The sequence below is a fragment of the Ursus arctos genome, unplaced genomic scaffold (genome assembly GCF_023065955.2).
Source record: "Ursus arctos isolate Adak ecotype North America unplaced genomic scaffold, UrsArc2.0 scaffold_9, whole genome shotgun sequence".
NCBI lineage: Eukaryota > Metazoa > Chordata > Mammalia > Carnivora > Ursidae > Ursus > Ursus arctos.
In genome coordinates this window covers 68,088,803-68,109,505 of record NW_026623111.1, presented here as the reverse complement: position 1 = coordinate 68,109,505, position 20,703 = coordinate 68,088,803, and the positions used below count along the sequence as shown (strand labels likewise).

The window sequence follows — 20,703 nt, the reverse complement described above, 5'->3', positions numbered from 1 at the left end:
GCTAATAGAAAATCCCAAAACTGTCTGGTCCTAACGTCTGCTATTAATCACTAGTTTATGTGTCCTGTGTTAGATATGGCTAACAGATTTCTCTAAAAATCAAGGCAACTGGGGCGCCTGGGTGGCTCAGTTGGTTAAGCGTCAGACCCTTGATTTTTCCTCAGATCATGATCTCAGGGTTGTGGGATGGAGCCCCGCTCGCGTTGCTGTGCTAAGTGGGGAGTCTGCTTGAGATTCTCTCCCTCCACTTCTGCCCCTCCTCACTGCATGCACGTGTGCATTCCCTCTCTCTCTCTCTCAAATAAATCAATAAATCTTTAGAGGTATCTGGGTGGCTCAGTTGGTTAGGAGTCTGCCTAAAGCTCAGGTCATGATCCCAGAGTCCTGGGATCAAGCCCCATACCTGCTTCTTCCTCTCCCTCTGCCTCTCTCCCTGCTCATTCTCTCTCTCTGTCTCAAATAAATAAATAAAATCTTAAAAAAGTGAATCTTTAAAAATATATATAAAAATAAAAATAAAGATAACAGCTTAGGGAATTTTAAATAGAAAAAAAAAACACTCTCACATTTTAGAGGTAAACAGTGGTTACCTAAAACTAGGGTCTTATAGGCCAAACTCAGCTTGCTCTCACTTTTGTAAATAAAGTTTTAGTGGAACACAGCCACACTCATATCTTTATGTATTGTCTCTAGCTGCTTTCATATTACTATGGCATAGTTGAGTGGTCATGAAAGAGACTAAATGGCCCACAAAGCCTAAAATGTTTATTATTTGGCCCTTCACAGAAAAAGATTACTGATCCATGACCTATCAATCCAGTTCTTTTATAAATGAAGAAACTGAGACTTGGGAGATTAGGTAACTTCCCAAAAATGTAGCTAAAATCCAATTATCCTAATACCTAAGTCAGTGTTATTTCTGCTATACTATGCCACCTCTTTTTATTTTTTTATTTTTATTTATTTTATTTTTAAGATTTATTCGAGAGAGCGAGAGCACACAAGTGGGGGGACAGAGGGAGAGGGAGAGAGAATCTCAAGCAGACTGTACTGAGCGTGGAGCCTGTCGCAGAGCTCAGTCTCACAACCCTGAGATCACGACCTGAGCTGAAACCAAGAGTCAGACACTAAACTGACTGTGCAACCCGGGCACGCCCCTATTTTTATTTTTAAAATTTTAATTTGTTCATTTAAGTGCTTGCTACACTGAATATGGGGCTTGAACTCGCAACCTCAAGATCAAGAGTCACATGCTCTTCTGACTGAGCCAGCCAGCATCGGTGCTTCATGCTACCTCTTTTTAATTTCTAGAAAATCAACAACTGTACCTTATGGTCATTATATAAGGGACTTTAAAGCTTTATAAAATGTTTATGACCTATAAGAATATTTAATCCAGTTAAAATAGGTACACTAGCTGTAATAACAATAAATATTTAGTCATTTCCCTTTTGTTCTTGGAATTTGAAGAACTTTTGTGAATATACTTTGTACACCCCATCCCATAAATTTCTGTGACCCACTTTAAACTTATGTTTCCTTATTTTCCTCCACAGATTTCTCTATAATAGAGACTTTTGGAATCATTTCATTAGTTGATTCCAAAACAGCAATTGCAGTTGGAACCATCTCGTGGGTGGAAACCTACCACATATACATCTTTACAAAAGAGAGATCATACATCTTGTATCCAGTTTTCTTTCTCCTTACTTTTACATTATTCATGGATTTTTAAAAATATTATTCATGGAATTTTTTAAGCATTGAGGTGATATGATCTGATTTGAATTTGGGAATGATAACTGGCAGCAGTAGGAAGGATGCACTGGTGAGAGAAGAGGCTGTTGGGAGGCTATAATCATAACTGTGAGATGATGGGGCCTGGGACTAAAGTGATATTGCTGGAAGAGCAGGGCCGACAATGTGAGAGGAACTGAGGAAGTAGAATGTATGAAACTTGGTTATAGTTGGGTAGAGTGGAGTGGGAATTTTGAATACATGGGAGCTTTCACATTCAGTGGGGAGCCTTGATCATCCAGGCTAGTTTGGGTTGTCGGATAATATCCAGTATATCTCTTTACTATTGCCTTTACCACATTATTATTATCATCATCTGTTTTTGTCCCATCTGGATAATTCAGGCTCATTAATGGTAAGAATTATGTCATGTCTTAATCATCTTTTTTAGGGGAGACTTATCTTAGATAATCTTTTTAAAGATTAGATTACTTTTGTGCATTCAATTTTTTTTTAAAGGAAAATAGGATAGGTTAAGGTGTTCCTAAATTTCTTCACATTTAGAGTCTGATTCTTTTGAAGCAGTTTTTATCTCAGAGTCATTCTTTTTTTCATACAACATAATCCCCTACTGCCTCTAGGGGATAGATGATGCAGCCTTTAAATGTGTTCTGTCATCATTCTTCCAGTTTTGTCACCACTCTTCCGATTTTGATGCAGGTGTTTACTTGCTTGGCGATACACATTTTTTTTTGCCTATATCCTCACAACAAAACATAACACCCTCATCTATTGTGAATATTTAACTTTCTGAATCTTATGAAGTAGTGCTTCTCTCTGTAGTGAAAGACCAGTTTGTGAACTGTTATTTTTAATAAAAGACAACAAAAACTAGTTACTAGAAAAATTTAAAAAATGGATGTACAAAATATAAACTTCAATTATTCATTATATTCAAAGGGTATAAAATTATTCTGTCAAATATAAATTTCCTGTAAGAGTTTCGAAACTCCACTTTTGTACTTACCTCATTGCAGACCTGTAAAAAAGAAAAAAATTGTGGACCAGACTCACTTTGAATAGCACTGCTATAAAGCACTTGTTTGTTGCTTTTCATATTCATCTTTGAATTAACATAACCTGGGGTATAAGATGACTGACTGATTAAATGAATATATTCTAAGACAAATGGTATTTTCCCTTAACACCATATTTCTATTTTTTATTGTAATTTCTTGAAATGTGATTATAAAACCATATGATTTACATACACAGTATATGTATGGATGTGTATGTTGGTTTGTGTGCTTACCTTGTGAAAATGAAAGGAAGTTTTCAAACTCCTAGGAGAAGACTGATTCTCGTGTAGCCATGGTAACAGTTGGCAGGTTTAACACTGGTTTGAGTGACTTACTGAGTAAATGACATTCTTTAGAATTGTTTTTAAGTCGATGTAATCAAATCAACAACAACCTGTCTTAGAGAACAGGATTTTGCAAGCCAGCCAGTCAATGGTAGCCCTTCTAGTAACCATGCTTTGAAACCTCTGAAAAATCCACCAATCCCTGGCCTCCACATTTCCTCCTAAACCCTATGTAAGATTAGCAGTCTGCTGTACTCAGAAGGACTGTGTCTGACAAGCGTAGCTTTCTCTAAGTAATTATTATCTAGCTTTGTGTTTTTTGTTTCATTTCAGATATTGAATGGGAAATATCTTTTCACACTTAGAAACAAATTATTGGTAAATTTATTTTTTGGTAGGCTTTATATTTTTATTCAAATAATTATCATTTCTTATCTTTAAGTACAGTCTAGTGACTTCTGTGACATTCTTAAACAAAACTAATAAGTAATAGAGTCCCTACCTAAGAGAGAGTTCATACATGTTGTTCACATACTTAGGTAAAATTCAATCTTTTTAAGAAATTTTTATTTTTTAGAGGTGCCTGGGTGGTACAATTGGTTAAGTGTACAATTCTTGGTTTTGGCTTAGGTTGTGATCTCAGGGTTGTGGGATCAAGGCCTGCATGGGGCTCCGTGCTTAGCATGGAGTCTGCTTAAGAGTCTTCCTCTGCTCCTCCACTCCTTTAAAAATAAATACATAAATCTTTAAAAATAAAATAAAAAATTTTTTACTACTTTATACTAGACTCCCCAACTATTGACTATAAATTATGTTCAAACAGTTCAAACAAATGATTATGGTAGTGAAATATTAATAGATGGCCTTATTAATAAAGCAGACCCCAAAATAGAAACATCTTACAAAGTATTCAGTGCAGTGAAAATGTTTATAGACTCTGGGAATGACACTAGTATTTAACAAGCAGACTTAGATAACAATTGTATCTAATACATGGTAATGCTAAGAAAAACATGTTTAAATCACAGCAGTAAATTGTTAGAAGCCATATATACCTTGACTAAGTAGGAACTACTGTAACTATAATCCAGTTTGTCAAAGCAGCAGCTTCTCCTTTAGTTACTGGCACAGTGTATTTTCTTTTGAACTGCTTGATTCAAAATTTAAAACCTCTATTCTTTGCTTTTGTAAATAAAAAGGAGATAATGGGTATAACCTATCAGATCCTGTATAAAGTGTAATATTTTGTATCATCTTAAAATTTTCACCTAATTGAATCATAAAGAGTACAAACTACAGTTATTTTTAAAGAAGAATGAATCTAGACTTTCTGGAACAGGAACTTGGGACGATGATGGAGTAGGAGGATTCTGAGCACCCCTCTCATGGACACATCATGGTGCAACTACATAACGTGCAACTCACTTTGGAAATGACCTGAAGACTAACAGAACAGTTGTTCCATAACTTAAGACATAAAGAAAAGGTCACATTGAGAAGGGTAGTAGGGCAGAGATGTGGCTGGGAACCAAAACTCTGCATAGTGGGAAGGATATCATAAGCCTGGAGGTCCTCCGTGAGGAGTGATCAAGCCCCACATTGGGTACCCCACACCTGGGAGATCTGTACTGAGAAAATGAGCCTCCATAACATCTGGCTTTGAAGATCAGGGCTTAACTGAAGGAGAGCTGGAGGGCTATAGGAAACTGAGCCTCTCCTTTTATTTATTTATTTATTTATTTTATCTCTCTCTCTCTTTTTTTTTTTGGTTGCCTCGCTTTTTTTTTTTTTAATGATTTTTTATTATATTATGTTAGTCACCATACAGTACATCCCCGGTTTCCGATGTAAGGCTCAATGATTCATTAGTTGTGTATAACACCCAGTGCACCATGCAATACGTGCCCTCCTTACTACCCATCACCGGTCTATCCCATTCCCCCACCCCCCTCCCCTCTGAGGCCCTCAGTTTGTTTCTCATAGTCCATAGTCTCTCATGTTTCATTCCCCCTTCTGATTATCCCCCCCTTTATCCCTTTCTTCCCCTACCGATCATCCTAGTTCTTATGTTCCATAGATGAGAGAAATCATATGATAATTGTCTTTCTCTGCTTGACTTATTTCACTTAGCATTATCTCCTCCAGTGCTGTCCATGTTGTAGCAAATGTTGAGAATTCGTTCTCTCTGATAGCTGAGTAATATTCCATTGTATATATGGACCACAACTTCTTAATCCAGTCATCTGTTGAAGGGCATCTCGGCTCCTTCCACGATTTAGCTATTGTGGACATTGAGCCTCTCCTTTTAAAACCAGCACCTATATTACTGTCTCTCAGACCCAGCACAGAGGTGGCAGTTTGAAAAATGCCTAGCATATATATGAAGAAGATTTATTGACTAATTTTAGAGAATGTGCTGGAGAGGCTGAGATCTGTAGGAACTTTTTCTGGGAGTGTAAGTGCTGGCAGGCATCATTTTTCTTGCCCCCCTTCAGCCTAACTGGCCCAAAGCTGGTGGGAGTCAGTTCTGTACTCTCCATCTACCCTGCTAGTACTGCTCCTTTGCCCAACATTCTCTTGTGGATCTACCCCCTCCCCCCGAATCTGCAGGGTTACCTCCACAGCAGCTTCCACCCTGTCATGCCTAGTTGGCAGCTTTTGTGTCTCCCCGTCTCCCCCAAAGCAACTGCTGCCCCCTCATACCCAGCAGGCAGCTCTTCCCAAGTGACTCCTGCCCGCCAGCACCCCCACAACAGTTGCAGCTAGGCCTCTCAGTCAGCTGTACCCAGGGGCTAACCCCACCCACCAGCATGCCCATAGTAGCTGCAGCCAGGCCATTCAGCCAGCTGTGCTAGGGGCCAGCCCTGCTCATCAGTGTGCCCATGGTAGTTGAGGCTGGTCAGTGTAGTCATCCCAGGTGGGGGCCAGCCCCACCCACCAGTGTACTTGCAGCAGTCATGGCCCAGTTACAGTATGAGGGCACATGCAGTTCTGGTGACTAGGGATGGGATTGTGCTACTGGGCCACATAGGAAGCCCTCCACACAAGGCCACTACTTTCAGGACAAGGAGACATATCTGACCCACTTGACATAGAAACAGAGTCAGACAACATGAAGGGAGAGAGGAATATGTTCCGAATAAAAGAACAAGACAAACCTCAGAAAAGGAACTAAGTGAAACAGATAATCTACCTGATACAGAATTCAAAATAATGGTCATAAACATGCTTGCCAGATTTGAGAGAAGAGTGGATGAAATGAGTGAGGATTTCAACAAAGAGAAAATACAAGAAAGAACCAATCAGAGCTGAAGGGTATAATAACTGAAATAAAGAAGACACTAGAGGGAATCAACAGTAGATTAGAAGATGCAGAAGAATGGATCAGTGATCTAGAAGGTGGGGGAGTGGAAATCATCCCAAGTTGGAAAGCAAACAATAAAAAGCATTAAAAAAAAATGAGAATAGGTTAAGGGATCTCTGGGACAATATCATGCATACTGACATTTGCATTATAGGGGCTCCAGAAAGCAAAGAGAGAGAGAGAAAGTAACAGAAAGTATTTGTAGAAATGATTGCTGAAAACTTCCCTAACCTGAGGAAGGAAACAGGCATCCAGGTCCAGGAAGTACAGAGAGCCCTAAACTAGATGAACACAAAGAGGTACATACCAATACATATACTAATTAAAATGTCAAAAATTAAAAATAAAGAGAGTCTTAAAAGCAAGAGAAAAGCAATTAGTGACATGCAAGGGAAACCTAAGGCCATTGGTTGATTTTTCAGCAGAAACTCTTCAGGCCATAAGCAGGTGGCATGATATATTCAAAGTGCTAAAGGAAAAAAAAAAAGTATAACCGAGAATATTCTACCCAGTGAGATCATTGAGAATTGAAAGAGAGTTAAAGAGTTTCCCAGACAAATGAAACTTGGAATTCATTACCACTAAATAGACCTTACAGGAAATTTTAAAAGGACTTCTTTAAGTGGAAAAAAGGCCAAAACCAGAAGTAAGAAAATCATGAAAGGAGAAAATTCCACTGGTAAAGTCAAACATATAGTAAAGGTAGTAGATCAGTCACTTATAATGCTAGTATGAAGGTTGTAAGACAAAAGTATTAAAATTAGTTATATATACAGTAATTTTAAGTAAGATACACAAATTTAAGAGATGTAAAATATGACATAAACATAAAACATGGAAGGGGAGAATAAAAATGTAGTGCTTTTAGAATGGGTTCAAACTTAAGTGACTTATCAACTTAAAATAGAAGTTAAATATGAAGTTAAATATGAACTTCATGGTAACCACAAATCAAAATCTTATAATGGATATACTAAGATAAAGGAATCCAGTCATACAACTAAAGAATGTCAAATCACAAGGGAAGAGAGCAAGAGAAGAATGGAACAGTGAAGAATTATAAAAACAACCAGAAACCACAAAACGACAATAAGTGCATATCTATCAGTAGTTACTTATTTTTTTAAAAGATTTTATTTATTAGAGCACACCTGCTAGTTGGGGGAGGGGCAGAGATGGAAGGAGAGGGACAAGCAGACTCCCCGCTGAGCACACAGCCTAACACAGGGCTTGATCTTATGACCCCGAGATCATGACCTGAACTGAAACCAGGAGTTGGCTGCCCAACCTACTGAGCCACCCAGGCTCCGTTATCAGTAGTTACTTTAAATGTGAATGAACTAAATCCTCCGTAAAAAGACGTAGGGTGACTGAATAGTGAATCAAGACCGATCTATATGCTACAAGACAGTCACTTCAGACCTAAAGATGCATACAGACTGAAAGTGAAGGGATGCAAAAAGATACTCCACGTAGGTGCACCTATCTCTCTAAAATCTTTTTTTTTTTTTTTTTTAAGATTTGTTTACTTATTTAAGAGAGTGTGTGAGCAAGGGGAGGGGAAAGGGGAGAAGGAGAAAAGTAGATTCCCTTCTGAGTGCAGAGCCCGATGTGGGGCTCAGTCTCACAACCCGGAGATCATGTTTGAGCTGAAACCAAGAGTCGAATCCTAAGCTGAGCCACCCAGGTACCCCTCAAATAAGTAAGTCTTAAAAAAATAAAAAAAGAAATTCCATGTAAATGGAAGTAAAAGGAAGACTGGAGTAGCAATTCTTATATCAGACAAAATAGACTTTAAAACAAAGACTGTAACAAGAGACAGAGAAGGGCATTACATAATGATAAAGAGATCACTCCAACAAGAAGATACAATAGTTATGAATATCTATGCACCCAACATAAGAGCACTAAATATGTAAAGCAAATATTAACAGACATAAAGGGAGAAATTGACAATATACAATAATAGTAGGGAATTTTAAAACCCCACTCATATCAGTGGACAGATCATCCAGTTAAGGAAACAGTGGATTTGAACAACGCATTAGACCAGATGGTCTTAACAGATATATACACAACATTCCATCCAAAAAGGGCAGAGTGCACATACTTTAAAAGTGCACATGGGGGCGCCTGGGTGATGCAGTCGTTAAGCGTCTGCCTTCGGCTCAGGGCGTGATCCCGGAATCCCGGGATCGAGACCCACGTCAGGCTCCTCTCCTGGGAGCCTGCTTCTTCCTCTCCCACTCCCCCTGCTTGTGTTCCCTCTCTCGCTGGCTGTCTCTCTCTGTCAAATAAATAAATAAAAAATCTTAAAAAAAAAAAATCAAAGTGCACATGGAACATTTTCCAGGATAGATCATGTTAGGCTACAAAATAAGTCTCAATACATTTAAGAAGGTTAAAATCATATCAAGAATCTTTTCTTACCATAGCAGTATGAAATTAGAAATTAATTACAAGAAAAAAAATCTTGAAAAAACAAACATGGAAGGTGAAAAACACGCTACTAAACAACTAGTGGGTCAATGAAGAAATCAAAGAGGGAATAAAAAAATACCTGGAGACGAATGAAAGTGAAAACACAATGCAAATTTTATGGTATGTGGCAAAGGCCTACCTCAAGAAACAAGAAAAGTCTCAAACAATCTGACCTTATACCTAAAGGAACTAGAAAAAGAACAAAGCCCAAAATTAGAAGGAAAAAAATAGCAAAGATCAGAGCAGAAATAAATGAAATCGAAACTTTAAAGAAATGGTAGGAATGATTTGAAAACAAACAAAATTGACAAATCTTTAGAGTCATCAAGAAGAAAAAAGAGGACTCAAGTATATAAAATCAGAAATGAAAAAGAAGTTACAACCAACACCACAGAAATAAAGGATTATAATAGACTACGATGAAAACAAATTAGACAACTTAGAAGAAATGGGTAAATTTCTAGAAACATAATCTTCCAAGACTGAAGTAGGAAGAAATAGAAATCTGAACAGAGTGGTTACTAATAACAAAATTGAATTGGTTACCAAACTCCCAGCAAACAAAAGTCCAGGACCAGGTGGTTTCCCAAACATCTGAATTCTACCAAATATTTGAAGAAGAATTAGTACTTATTATTAGGAAATTATTCCAAAAAATAGAAGATGAAGGAGTACTTCCAAATTTGTTTTACCAAGCCAGTATTACTCTGATACCAAAACCAGAGACACCACAAAAAAAAGAAAATTATAGGCCAGTACTCTGATGAACATAGATGCCTAAGTCCTCAATAAAATATCAGCAAACCAAATTCAACAATGCATTAAAGAGATCATTCACCACAATTAAGTGGGATTTTTTCCAGGGATACAAGAATGGTTCAGTATTCACAACTCAATCAGTGTGATATATCACATTAACAAGAGGAAAGACAAAAATCACGTGACCATATCAATAGATGCAGTAAAAGCATTTAACAAAATGCAATATTCATTCATGATAAAAACTCAACAAGGTGGGTTTAGAGGGAACATACCTCAACATAATAAAGGCCATATATGAAAAACAAGCGGAGGACCTGGATAGATGTTTTTCCAAAGAAGACAGATGGCTAACAGGTACATAAAAAGTTGCTCAATATTACTAGCCATAAGAGAAATGCAAATTAAAACCACAATGCAATATCACCTTATACCTGTCAGAGTGGCTGTTATCAAAAAGACAAGAAATAAGGGGCTCCTGGATGGTGCAGTTGGTTAAGCATCCGACTTTTAGTTTTGGCTCAGGTTGTGATCTCAGGGTTGTGAGATTGAGCCCCACTTTGGGCTCCACACTGAACATAGAGTTTTTTGGGACTCTCTCTCCTTCTCCCTCTGCCCCCTCCCCCCCATGTGCACATGTGTGTGCTCTTTCTAAAATAAATAAATCTTAAGACAAATAAGTCTTGGCAAGGATATGAAGAAAAGTAAAGTCTTATGCACTGTTGGTTATATAAATTGGTGCAGCCACTATGGAAAACAGTATGGAGGTTCCTCAAAAAATTAAAAATGGAAATACCTATGCACCACTGTGTTTATTGCAGCATTATTTACAATAGCCAAGGTATGGAAGCAGCCCTAGTGTCTGTCTATAGTGAGTGGATAAAGATGTGGTATAAATACCGTGGAACATTACTCAGCCATAAGAAAGAACAAAACCTTGCTATTTGTGACAACATGGATGGACTTAGGGGATATTATGGTAAGTAAAATCAATTAGACAGGAAAAGACAAATACCACATGGTTTCATTTATTATATTTGAAATCTAAAAAACAAATGAACAAAAAAACCCCTAAAGAGACTCTTAAATATAGAGAACAAGATAGTGGTTGCCACAGGTGAGGTTATGGGGGGAATTGGTGAAACAGGTGAAGGGAATCAAGAGGTACAAATTTCCAATTATAAAATAAATCAGAGGAATGAAAAGTACAGCATAGGGAATATAGTCAATAATACTGTAATAACGTTGGTGACATAACTACGCTTACTGTGGTGAGCGTTGCATAATGTGTAGAACTGTTGAATCACTATGTTGTACACCTGAAACATACAATATGTATGTCAACTGTACTTCAGTTAAAAAAAACAAAAGAAGAATGAGTCTAAGAGTACTATTGCTGCCTGTAGTTGGTACTGCAGCAGTGCCATTTGGAGTTCCTCCTTCTACTTAGTACTGTTCTGATTAATGTGTGGTATAAAAGTCACTCTGCCGACAAAGATTTTAGCTACGAGAACAATACAGTATGAGTTGATACAATGTTCTACGTAATGGTATTATATATTGATAGTACATGCTAGTATGTGTACAGATTATAAATACAAAGAAATTAGAAAAAGGAGAATGAAGTGACTTAATATTTAGTATTTTTATGCTTTTGCTGTACGTTTTGTTTTCTGAAATTCATTGTAAGTTGTGCTTAAATGTAAAAACACATTAGTTTCATTGTATAGTCTCTTCACTGAACCAGTAAAACCTATCTGCTTCTGTTTGAAATACTTCTTTCTTCAGAACTTATTTTGTTGATTGAGAAAGACTTTACTAGCACTTAGAAGAACAGCAACAACAAAAATGGTCTCACTTCCTGTGTGCTTAGTGTCATAACACATTATGGTGTGATAGGAACAGACATCCGTGGATCATCTCTTTGTTTCTTTTTAAATTTCTTAATATATTGGGGAAGGGGGAGTATCTTATTTTTCCCCCCTAAGGGTCAAAATCTTAGATACATTTTTTTAAAAGCATTTTGGGTTAGAGTTTAGGTTGAGTTTTACTTTCACTTAATACATCTTTATGAGTCTCCAAATCTGTGAAGTTCCTTAGAGGAGTAAAATGTCAGGGTAAATATTCTGATCTTGTCTTCCTATTTTATTTATATATGATAGATTTTTTAAAAAGTTGAGGACAGACATTGCATTCTTTGAATAGACCATTTTAAGAGAATTTGGTATAGAAAGTTTTTAAGCTGTTGTGTCTTGCCCAAATCTGGTTTCAATGTAAAAATAATTTTATAAAAATGAATAGTAGTGCCCTTTTCATAGAACAATCCTCTGACAAAGAAAATAGTTTTGTGATAACAATAATAAATTAAGCCTTTCACTAAACAGAAGTTAGAGTGGTTTCATACAAGGGAAAATGTGTACGATAGTTTTGAATTGTATGTAAGTAAACTTAGTGAAATTTAGAAGTAACATTAATAATGCTTGCCATCCTAATACTCAGACTTTTAGGGTACAAAATATGGTATGAAAGTTCTGGATGAAAAGAAGACTCAGTAGCCTAATGAGTAATGAAGAGTTGATTCAGTTCTTTTATATTGAGGGAAAAAACAACCCATAAAAATCATGTTGACTCAATCACTTATGACCCAGGCTTATGTGGGCAAGATACATAGATATTATTAAGATACTGTTCTCTAAGAGTTAGCACTGTATTAAGCAGAAAAGCCTAAAATACTAAAGGAATAGTCAGAGAAGTACATTGTACTATGTGGGTTCACAGGAGGGTAATCACACCTCATTGGGAGAATGTACAGAAGGCTTCATGGAATTCAGAAACATTTAATTTGGGCCTACACATCATACCCTCACATGAAATAGCTTGTGTACTTGCACATATATTTGAGAAAAATGGAATAGTGAAGTCTGATTTAATAGAAAAAGAATGGGCTTAATCAGAGCTGAATTGAAATCCTAGCTCCCATGTTCTACCTGTGTCACTTTGGGCAAGTTAGGGATGTACTGGCCATCTATAATGTATTCATGATGCTTAAGTGAGAAAGTTTATGTAAGATTTCTGGCAAAATATGTGACACATAGTGGTTTAGTAAGTAGCCTTTCCCCCTCCTTTCCCCTACTTTATGTCAAAAATTAATGGAGGAAAAGACTAGGAGGTAAGTTGGAATCAGAGCAATGAATGCCAGGATAAGTAGTTTGAACTACATACATAGTTTGGAATTGACACTGAGAGCTAGATAAGTCTGGCAGCATTGCCCGTAATAGATGTTTAGGGATGATAGGGGCATGGTGATTGGTTAACGGGGGCTATTATAATCCAGGCAAGATTTGTACATTTCAGAGTGCGGTAGTCCTCCCGCGCCTCCTTTATCCATGGCTTCATTTTCTGCAGTTTCAGTTTTGTGAGGTCAGCTGCTGTTCAGAAGCAGATGATCCTCCTGACGTTTCATCAGAAGGTTAGTTGTAGCCTAACGGTACGTTGTAATGCCTATGTCATTCATCTCACTTCATCTTATCTTGTAGGCTTTTTTGTCATCTCACGTCAAAGCAGTGTGGGTATAGTACAATAAGATATTTTGAGAGAGAGACACATTCACATAACTGTTATTACCATATATTGTTGTAATTGTTTTATATTATTCGTTGTTAATCTCTTACTGTGTCTAACTTACATATTAAACTTTATCATAGGTATGTATGTATGTTCATCAGAGATATTGGCCTGTAGTTTCCTTTTTCTTGTAGTGTCTCTCTCTCTCTTTTTTTTTTTTTTTTTTGATATCAGGGCAGTGCTGGCCTTTTTAGAATAAATTTGAAAACTTTCCTTTCTCTTCTATTTTTTGGAATAGTTTGAGAAGAATAGGTACTAATTCTTTAAATGTTTGGTAGAAAACAGCTCTGAAACCATCTAGTCCTGGACTTCTGTTTTTGGGGAGCTTTTTGATTCCTGATTTAATTTTATTGCCAGTAGTCAGTCTTTTCCAAATTTCTATTACTCCCTGATTCAGTTTTGCAAGATAATGTTTCTAGGAATTTATTCATTTCTTATAGGTTATTTCTTATAGGTTGTTCTTATTTGTTGGCATATAATTTTTCCTAATATTCTCTTATAATCCTTTGAATTTATGTGGTGTCAATTGTTATTTCTCCTTCACTTCTGATTTTACTTGATTCCTCTTTTTTTTTTTTTTTTTGGATAAGTCTGGCTAAAGGTTTTTAAATTTTGATCTTTTCAAAGAATCAATTGCTGGTTTTATTGATTTGGGGGGTCTATTTCATTTCTGCTGTAATCATTATTATTTCTTTCCTTCTACTGGTTTTGGTCTTTGTTCTTCTTTTTCTAGTTCCTTTAGGTGTAAGGTTAGGTTTTTGTGTATGATTTTTCTTGCTTCTTGAGGTAAGCCTGTACTGCTATAATCTTCCTTCTTAGAACAGTTTTTGTTGCATCCTAAAGATTTTGGACCATTGTGTTTTCATTTTCATTTGCCTTTATTTTGTTTTGTTTTGCTAATTTAATAACCCAATAACCAAATTGTACAGAGAATGGCTATACAAAACACAATAGAGGTTCAGAGATTGTGGTGTTCTCTCATGCAAGGCTTCAGATTTCAGTCTCTGGTATTTGGAATTTAGTCTGCAATCCTTTTTTTTTTTTTTTTTAAGATTTTATTTATTAGAGAGACAGCCAGCGAGAGAGGGAACACAAGCAGGGGGAGTGAGAGAGGAAGAAGCAGGCTCCCAGCGCAGGATCCTGATGTGGGGCTCGATCCCAGAACACCAGGATCATGCCCTGAGCCCAAGGCAGACACTTAACGACTGAGCCACCCAGGCGCCCCTGCAATCTTTTTTTTTTTTTTTTGGATGGACCACTGGGTATGTGACACCCAGTCCATGCTTTTAACCAAATATGAACAGAAGAATGGCCACTTGGCCCAGGTAGTAGTAGATGAAGTGTTTGGTTTCATGTGTCACATAACTACCGAAATTTCTCCCTATGATGCAGTGCAAGGTGGGGTTGTACTTCTTGTTAAACTCCTTAATATGGCTGTAGTGTCCTTCCCTATATTCAATGTCTGAGTAGCACACTCCACTGAGTCCTGTTGCATCTCTTCTGACATACTGGCATTTTTTTATTACAGACTTTCAGTAAGCACATGGTTATGGAGGAGCAGGGGGTAGTGGACTGCAGTGGCCTCCTGGGGGAGAGGCTGGTGACGCTCACACCTGGTGGGAGCTACTGTGCTATTGAAGCCATGGCATCTAAGGAGCTCTATGCCAGCTGCTGCTGTCTAGTCTGTCTCTATGTATTTTGTGATTTCCTCTTTGATTTCTAGGTTAGCCCATTCATTGTTCCACTGTTTTGGTATAGAATGTTCTGAATACATCTGAATGTTTGGGGATGGAACGTTCTGAATACATCTGTCTGATCCAATGTGTCATTCAAAGCCACTGTTGCCTTGTTGATTTTCGGTCTAGATGATCTATCCGTTAATGTAAGTACGGGTGTTAAAGTCCCCTACTGTTATTGTGTTACTGAAATTCTTTATGTTTGTTAATAGTTTATGTATTTAAGTGCTTTTACGTTGGGTGCATAAGTGTAATTGTTATATCCTCTTGTTGGATTGTGCCGTTTATCATTATGTAGTTTCTTTTGTCTCTTGTCACTGGCTTTGTTTTAAAGTTTATTTTGTTCAATATAAATATTGCTACCCCAGCTTTGTTTTCATTTAAAAATTTTTTAAATTTAAATTCAGTTTAATTAGTATATGGTGTATTATTAGTTCCAGAGGCAGAATTTAGAGATTCATCAGTTGCATATAACAAACACCCAATGCTCATTCAATCAAGTGTCCTCCTTAATGCACATCACCCAGTTACCCCATCCCCCCACCCACGACCCCTTCAGCAACCCTCATTTTGTTTCCTAAGATTAAGAGTCTCTTATGGTTTGTCTCCCTCTCTGATTTTGTCATGTTTCATTTTTTCCTCTCTTCCCCTATGATCATCTGCCTTGTTTTTTAAATTCCACATATCGGTGAGATCATATGATAATTCTTTCTCTGACTGACTTATTTTGCTTAGCATAATACCCTCTAGTTCCAGCCACATCATTGCAAATGGCAAGATTTCATTCTTTTTGATGGCTGTGTAATAGTCCAGTGTGTGTGTGTGTGTGTGTGTGTGTGTGTGTGTGTGTGTATGTATGTATGTATGTATGTGTATCACATCTTCTTTATCCATTCATCTGTTGATGGGCTTCTGGGCTCTTTCTATCTTTCGGCTGTTGTGGTCATTCCCAGCTTTGATCTGCGTGTGTCTTTAGATCTGAAGTGAGTGTTTTGGAGGCAGTGTATTGATCTTGCTTTTCTATCCATTCAGTCACCCTGTGTCTTTTGATTACAGCATTTAGTTCATTTATATTCAAAGTAATTATCGATAGATGTACTTATTGCCATTTTGTTACTTTATATGTAGTTTTTGTAGTTGTAGTCTCTTGCTTTCTTGTGGTTTGATGGCTTTCTTTAGTGATACGCTTAGGGATTCCTTTTTGTTTTTTGCATATCAATTACAGGTTTTTGATTTGTGGTTACCATTAGGTTCACATGTGATATTTTATGCATATACCTGTCTATATTAAGTTGATAGTTGCTTAATTTGAACCCATTGTAAAAGCACTAAATCTTTACTCCCCACATTTTATGTATATAATACTTTACATACTTTTGTGAATTCCTTGGCTGTCTTTTATAGAAATAATTGGTTTTACTACTTTTGTGCTTTAACTTCTGTACTGGTTTTATAATTAATCTAGTACTTTTATTGTTTGTATTTACTTGTGAAATTTTTTCCTTCCCTAATTTTCTTAATCTTGATTATGGTTTTTCCTTTCCACTCAAAGAATTCCCTTTAACTTTTGTTGGTGTGGGAAACTCTTTATCTCTCCTTCTTTTCTGAATGATAGACTTGCTGGGTAGAGTATTCTTGGTTTCAGGTTTTTTTTTTTTCTTTTCAGCACTTTGACTATATCATGCCACTCCCTTCTGGCCTGCAATGTTGTGCTGAGAACTCAGCTGACAGCCTGTGGGGTTTTGCTTGTATACAAGTAACTGTTTTCTTTTCTCTTGCTGTTTTTAAAATTCTTTTTTGCTACTTTTTGCCATTTTGTTATGTGTCATGGTGTAGACCTTGTTGGGGGTGATTTTTTTGGGAGTTCTCTGTGCCTCTGGCATCTAAGGAGCTCTACCTGGGCTCCTTTATTAGAGAGACAGCCAGCGAGAGAGGGAACACAAGCAGGGGGAGTGAGAGAGGAAGAAGCAGGCTCCCAGCGCAGGATCCTGATGTGGGGCTCGATCCCAGAACCCACAGTTCTCTGTGCCTCCCAGATGTGGGTATCTCTCTTTCCCCAGATTTGGGAAGTTTTCAGCTATTTTTTCTTCAAATAAGTTTTCTTTTCCCTTTTTTTCTCTCTTCTCCTTTTGGGATCACTATAATGCAAGTGCTGTTATACTTGATGATGTCAGTCAGTTCCCATAACCTATACTAATTATTGTTCTCTTTTTTTTTCTGTTCAGCTTGTTGCTTTCCATTACTCTGTCCTGCAGTTTGCTTATCCATTCTTCTGCCTTTTCTAATCTGGTATTGATTCCTGCTAGTGTGTACAATTTTAATTTCAGATATTGAGTTCATTTCTGGTTCTTTTTATCTTTTCTATCTCTTTGGTGACAATCTCACTGAGATCCTTCACTGTTTTCTCAAGTTCTGTAAGTATCTTTATGACCATTACTTCGAATTCTTTATCAAGTGTATTGCTCATTTTCATTTCATTTAGCTCTTTTGCTGTGATTTGTCCTGTTCTTTCATTTGGGACATATGCCTCTGTCTCCTCATTTTATCTAACTCTGTGTTCGTTTCCATGTATTGGGAAAGTCAACTACATCTCCTGTTTTTGAAAGTGTGGCTTTATGAAGTGGATGTCTGGTGGTGCCCTGTAGTACAGCATCCCCTGTTCACCAGAAACAGGCACTTCAGGGGTGTCTCCTATGTGTGTTGCATGCACCCTCCTATGTAAGTTGTGGCTGAGCTGTGTTTGCCTTAGGTTCAGTTGGTTGGAATGACCCAGTCTATCTGCTTTTGGCAGGGTTTTGGTCCCTGTGCTGTTGAGTTGCAAGTCTGGGGACACTGTTGGCTTGTAGTAGGGGGATGTCAGCAGTCAGACCAGATGCCTACCCTTAGCTTGTGTGCTGCAGCTGTGGTAACACCGAACTGCAGGACACTTTTCCTGCATTGTCCCCTGAGAGGCTTTTGTTGGTTGACAGGCCTGCAGTCAGACTAGATGCCTGCCACCAGTAAGTCTTCTGAGGCTGCAGTTGGACTGGTGTGTGTGGTTATCTGCCCCTGTCCCCAGCACAGGAGTCACTTTGGAGTGGTGCTGTTCCCCAGTTGGGCTGTTTGTAGGATGCATTGCAGCAGGAGCTGCTTTGGAGGGATGCTTGCCAAGTGAGACAGGGTTGGATGGGGAAGATCTGCAGGATAATGCAGGGTCAGGGCGTGTGGTGTTAGCAAGCTAGATGGAGTGTGTTTCCAGAAGTGTCCAGCTCTCCAGGCTTGGGGTGGGAGGAGAAATGGCATCTGCCAGCTCTTTTGTTCTTGAAGAAGTCTCTTTAAGACCCCTGCTCTCCAGCATATGTTCTGAGATTAAATAACTCTTCTTCCTGCATAACCCAGGTGCTTTTGAAATTGTTGCTTTTATGCTGGGTCTTTCAGGGCAATGATTCAGTTTCCTGTCACCTTCTGGCTCTCCCAGAGCCAGGCCTTGCTCATTTTAAGTATTCAGAGTTAAGCCTCACTGATTGTAAAAACTTGTGAAGGTAATCCTTACTGGTTTTCAAAGCCAAATATTGTGGGGATTTGTTTTTCCAGTGCAGGTCTCAATGTGGGGTCTGCTTTTCTTCCTTCTCTGTACTTGTGGAAAGCCTCTCATATGTGGTTAGTCTTGCCAGGAGTTAGTTTGTTGATCATGTCTCTGTCCCTCTTACCCTTTTTTATGTGGCCTCTTCCCCATGATTAACTTTGGAAAGTTTGTTCTGCCAGTCTTTGGGTCATTTTCTAAGTTAGTTCCTCTGATGTGGCTTTCCAGGTGTGTCCTTGGGATGAGATGAGCTCAGGATTCTCCTAATCTGCTATTTTCCTCCTGCACCTCATATCTGCATCATTTGACATTCCTAGCAACAGTTCATAAGGGTTCCAATTTTTCCACATCCTGGTCAACACTTGTTATTTTCTGAATTTTTGATTGTGGCCATCCTAATGGTTGTGGGGTCTTGATTTGCATATTCCTGATAGTGATGATTGAACATCTTTTCCTGTGTTTATTGATCACTTTTATTTCTTTGGAGAAATGTCTATTCAAGTCCTTTGCCCATTTTTAAATTAGACTGTTTGAGGTTTTTGTTGTTGAGTTGAAGGACTTCTTTATTCTGGGTATTAACCCCTTATATATACATGTCTTGCAAATATTTTCTTCCTTTCTGTGGGTTTCCTTTTCATTGTGTTGTTTTCTGTGCTGCACAAAAGTTTTAAAATTTGGTGTGGTCCCATTTGTCTGTTTTTTCTCTTGTTGTCTGTGCTTTTGGTGTTATATCCAAGCAATCGTGGCATATCCAATGTCATGAAGCTTTTACTCTGTGTTTTCTTCTAGGAGTTTTATAGTTTCAGGCAGCAGTGTTCCTAAGATTTATAGGTTTGTCGTTTTCTTACTGTCTTTGTTTGGCTTTGATATCAGGGTAATGCTTGGCCTCATAGAATGGGTTAGGATGTTTTCTGTTCTCTTCAATTTTTTTGGGAAAAGTTTGGAAGGAATAGTATTATTTCTTTAAATGTTTGGTAGAATTCACTAGTGAAGGCATTAGGTTTAGGTCTTTAATTTGTTGGGAGATTTTTTATTGATTCAATCTTCTTAATAGTTATGTCTATTCAGATTTTCTGTTTCTTTGTGAATTAGGTTTTGTTTCCTAGGAACATGTCCATTTCATATTCAGTTTGTTGATGTACAATTGTTCATAGTGTTCTCTTATAATTCTTTTTATTTTTGTGGAGTCAGAAGTAATGTTCCCACTTTCATTTCTGATTTTATTAATTTGAGCCTTCTCTCTTTTTGTCTTAGTTGATTCAGCTGAAGTTTTGTCAATTGTGTTGATCTCTTCAAAGAACCAACTTTTGGTTTGTTTTCCTCTATTATTTATCTGTTTTCTATTTCATTTATGTCTGTTCTAATCTTAATTTCATTTCTTCTACTAGCTTTGAGTTTGATTTGTTTTTCTTTTCTAGTCTCTTAAGTTGTAAAGCTAGATTTGAGATTTTTGATTTGAGATTTTTATAATATGTTTATAGTGTAAGTTTCTTCCTTTGCACTGCTTTCACTGTGGCTACTATCAGTTTTGGTATGTTGTGTTTTTTCATTTGCTAAGAATTTTCTATTTTCCCTTGTGATTTCTTCTTTGATCCATTGGTTGTTTAAAAGTGTATAAATTTTCCAAGTCCTGCCAGTTTTCCATTTCTCTTTTGTCATTGATGTCTGAATTCATCCTGTTGTAGTTAGAGAAGATATTTGGTATGCTGTTTATCTTTTTAAATCTGTGAGACTTAATTTGTGGCCTAACAGTGGTCTACTCTGATACATGTCCCATGTGCACTTGAGAAGGATGTGTATTGTGTTATTGGGTAGAGTGTTCTTTTTATGTCTTAGATCTAGTGGGTTTGTTGTGTTGTGTTCTCTATTTCTTCTGTCTGGTTGTTCTATCCATTGTGAATGGAGTATTGGAGTCTCCAATTATTATTCGGGAACTATTTATTTGTCACTTCATTTCTGTTAGTTTTTACTTCATGTATTTTCATGATTTGTCATTATATGCATAAATCTTTGCAATTGTTATATCTTCTTGCTGTATTGATCCTTTGTTAATATATAATGTCTTTATTTGTTTCTT

The 20,703-nt window shown here is 37.3% G+C and overlaps 1 protein-coding gene across 9 annotated transcripts in view; it reads left to right on the top strand.

Annotated features, from left to right (window-relative positions):
* The window catches only part of KLHL8 (kelch like family member 8), a 55,517-nt gene that overhangs the window by 5,872 nt on the left and 28,942 nt on the right, over window positions 1–20,703 (top strand). For 3 of the 9 annotated variants that reach the window (XM_048211909.2, XM_044388095.3, XM_044388097.3), the window contains exon 2: window positions 15,052–15,210. The exons of 4 other annotated variants lie outside the window; for them this stretch is intronic. The gene's annotated coding sequence lies outside the window, so the exon portion shown is untranslated. The remainder of the gene's footprint in view (window positions 1–15,051; window positions 15,211–20,703) is intronic. 2 more of the 9 variants (XM_044388096.3, XM_048211907.2) reach the window with 1 other exon arrangement.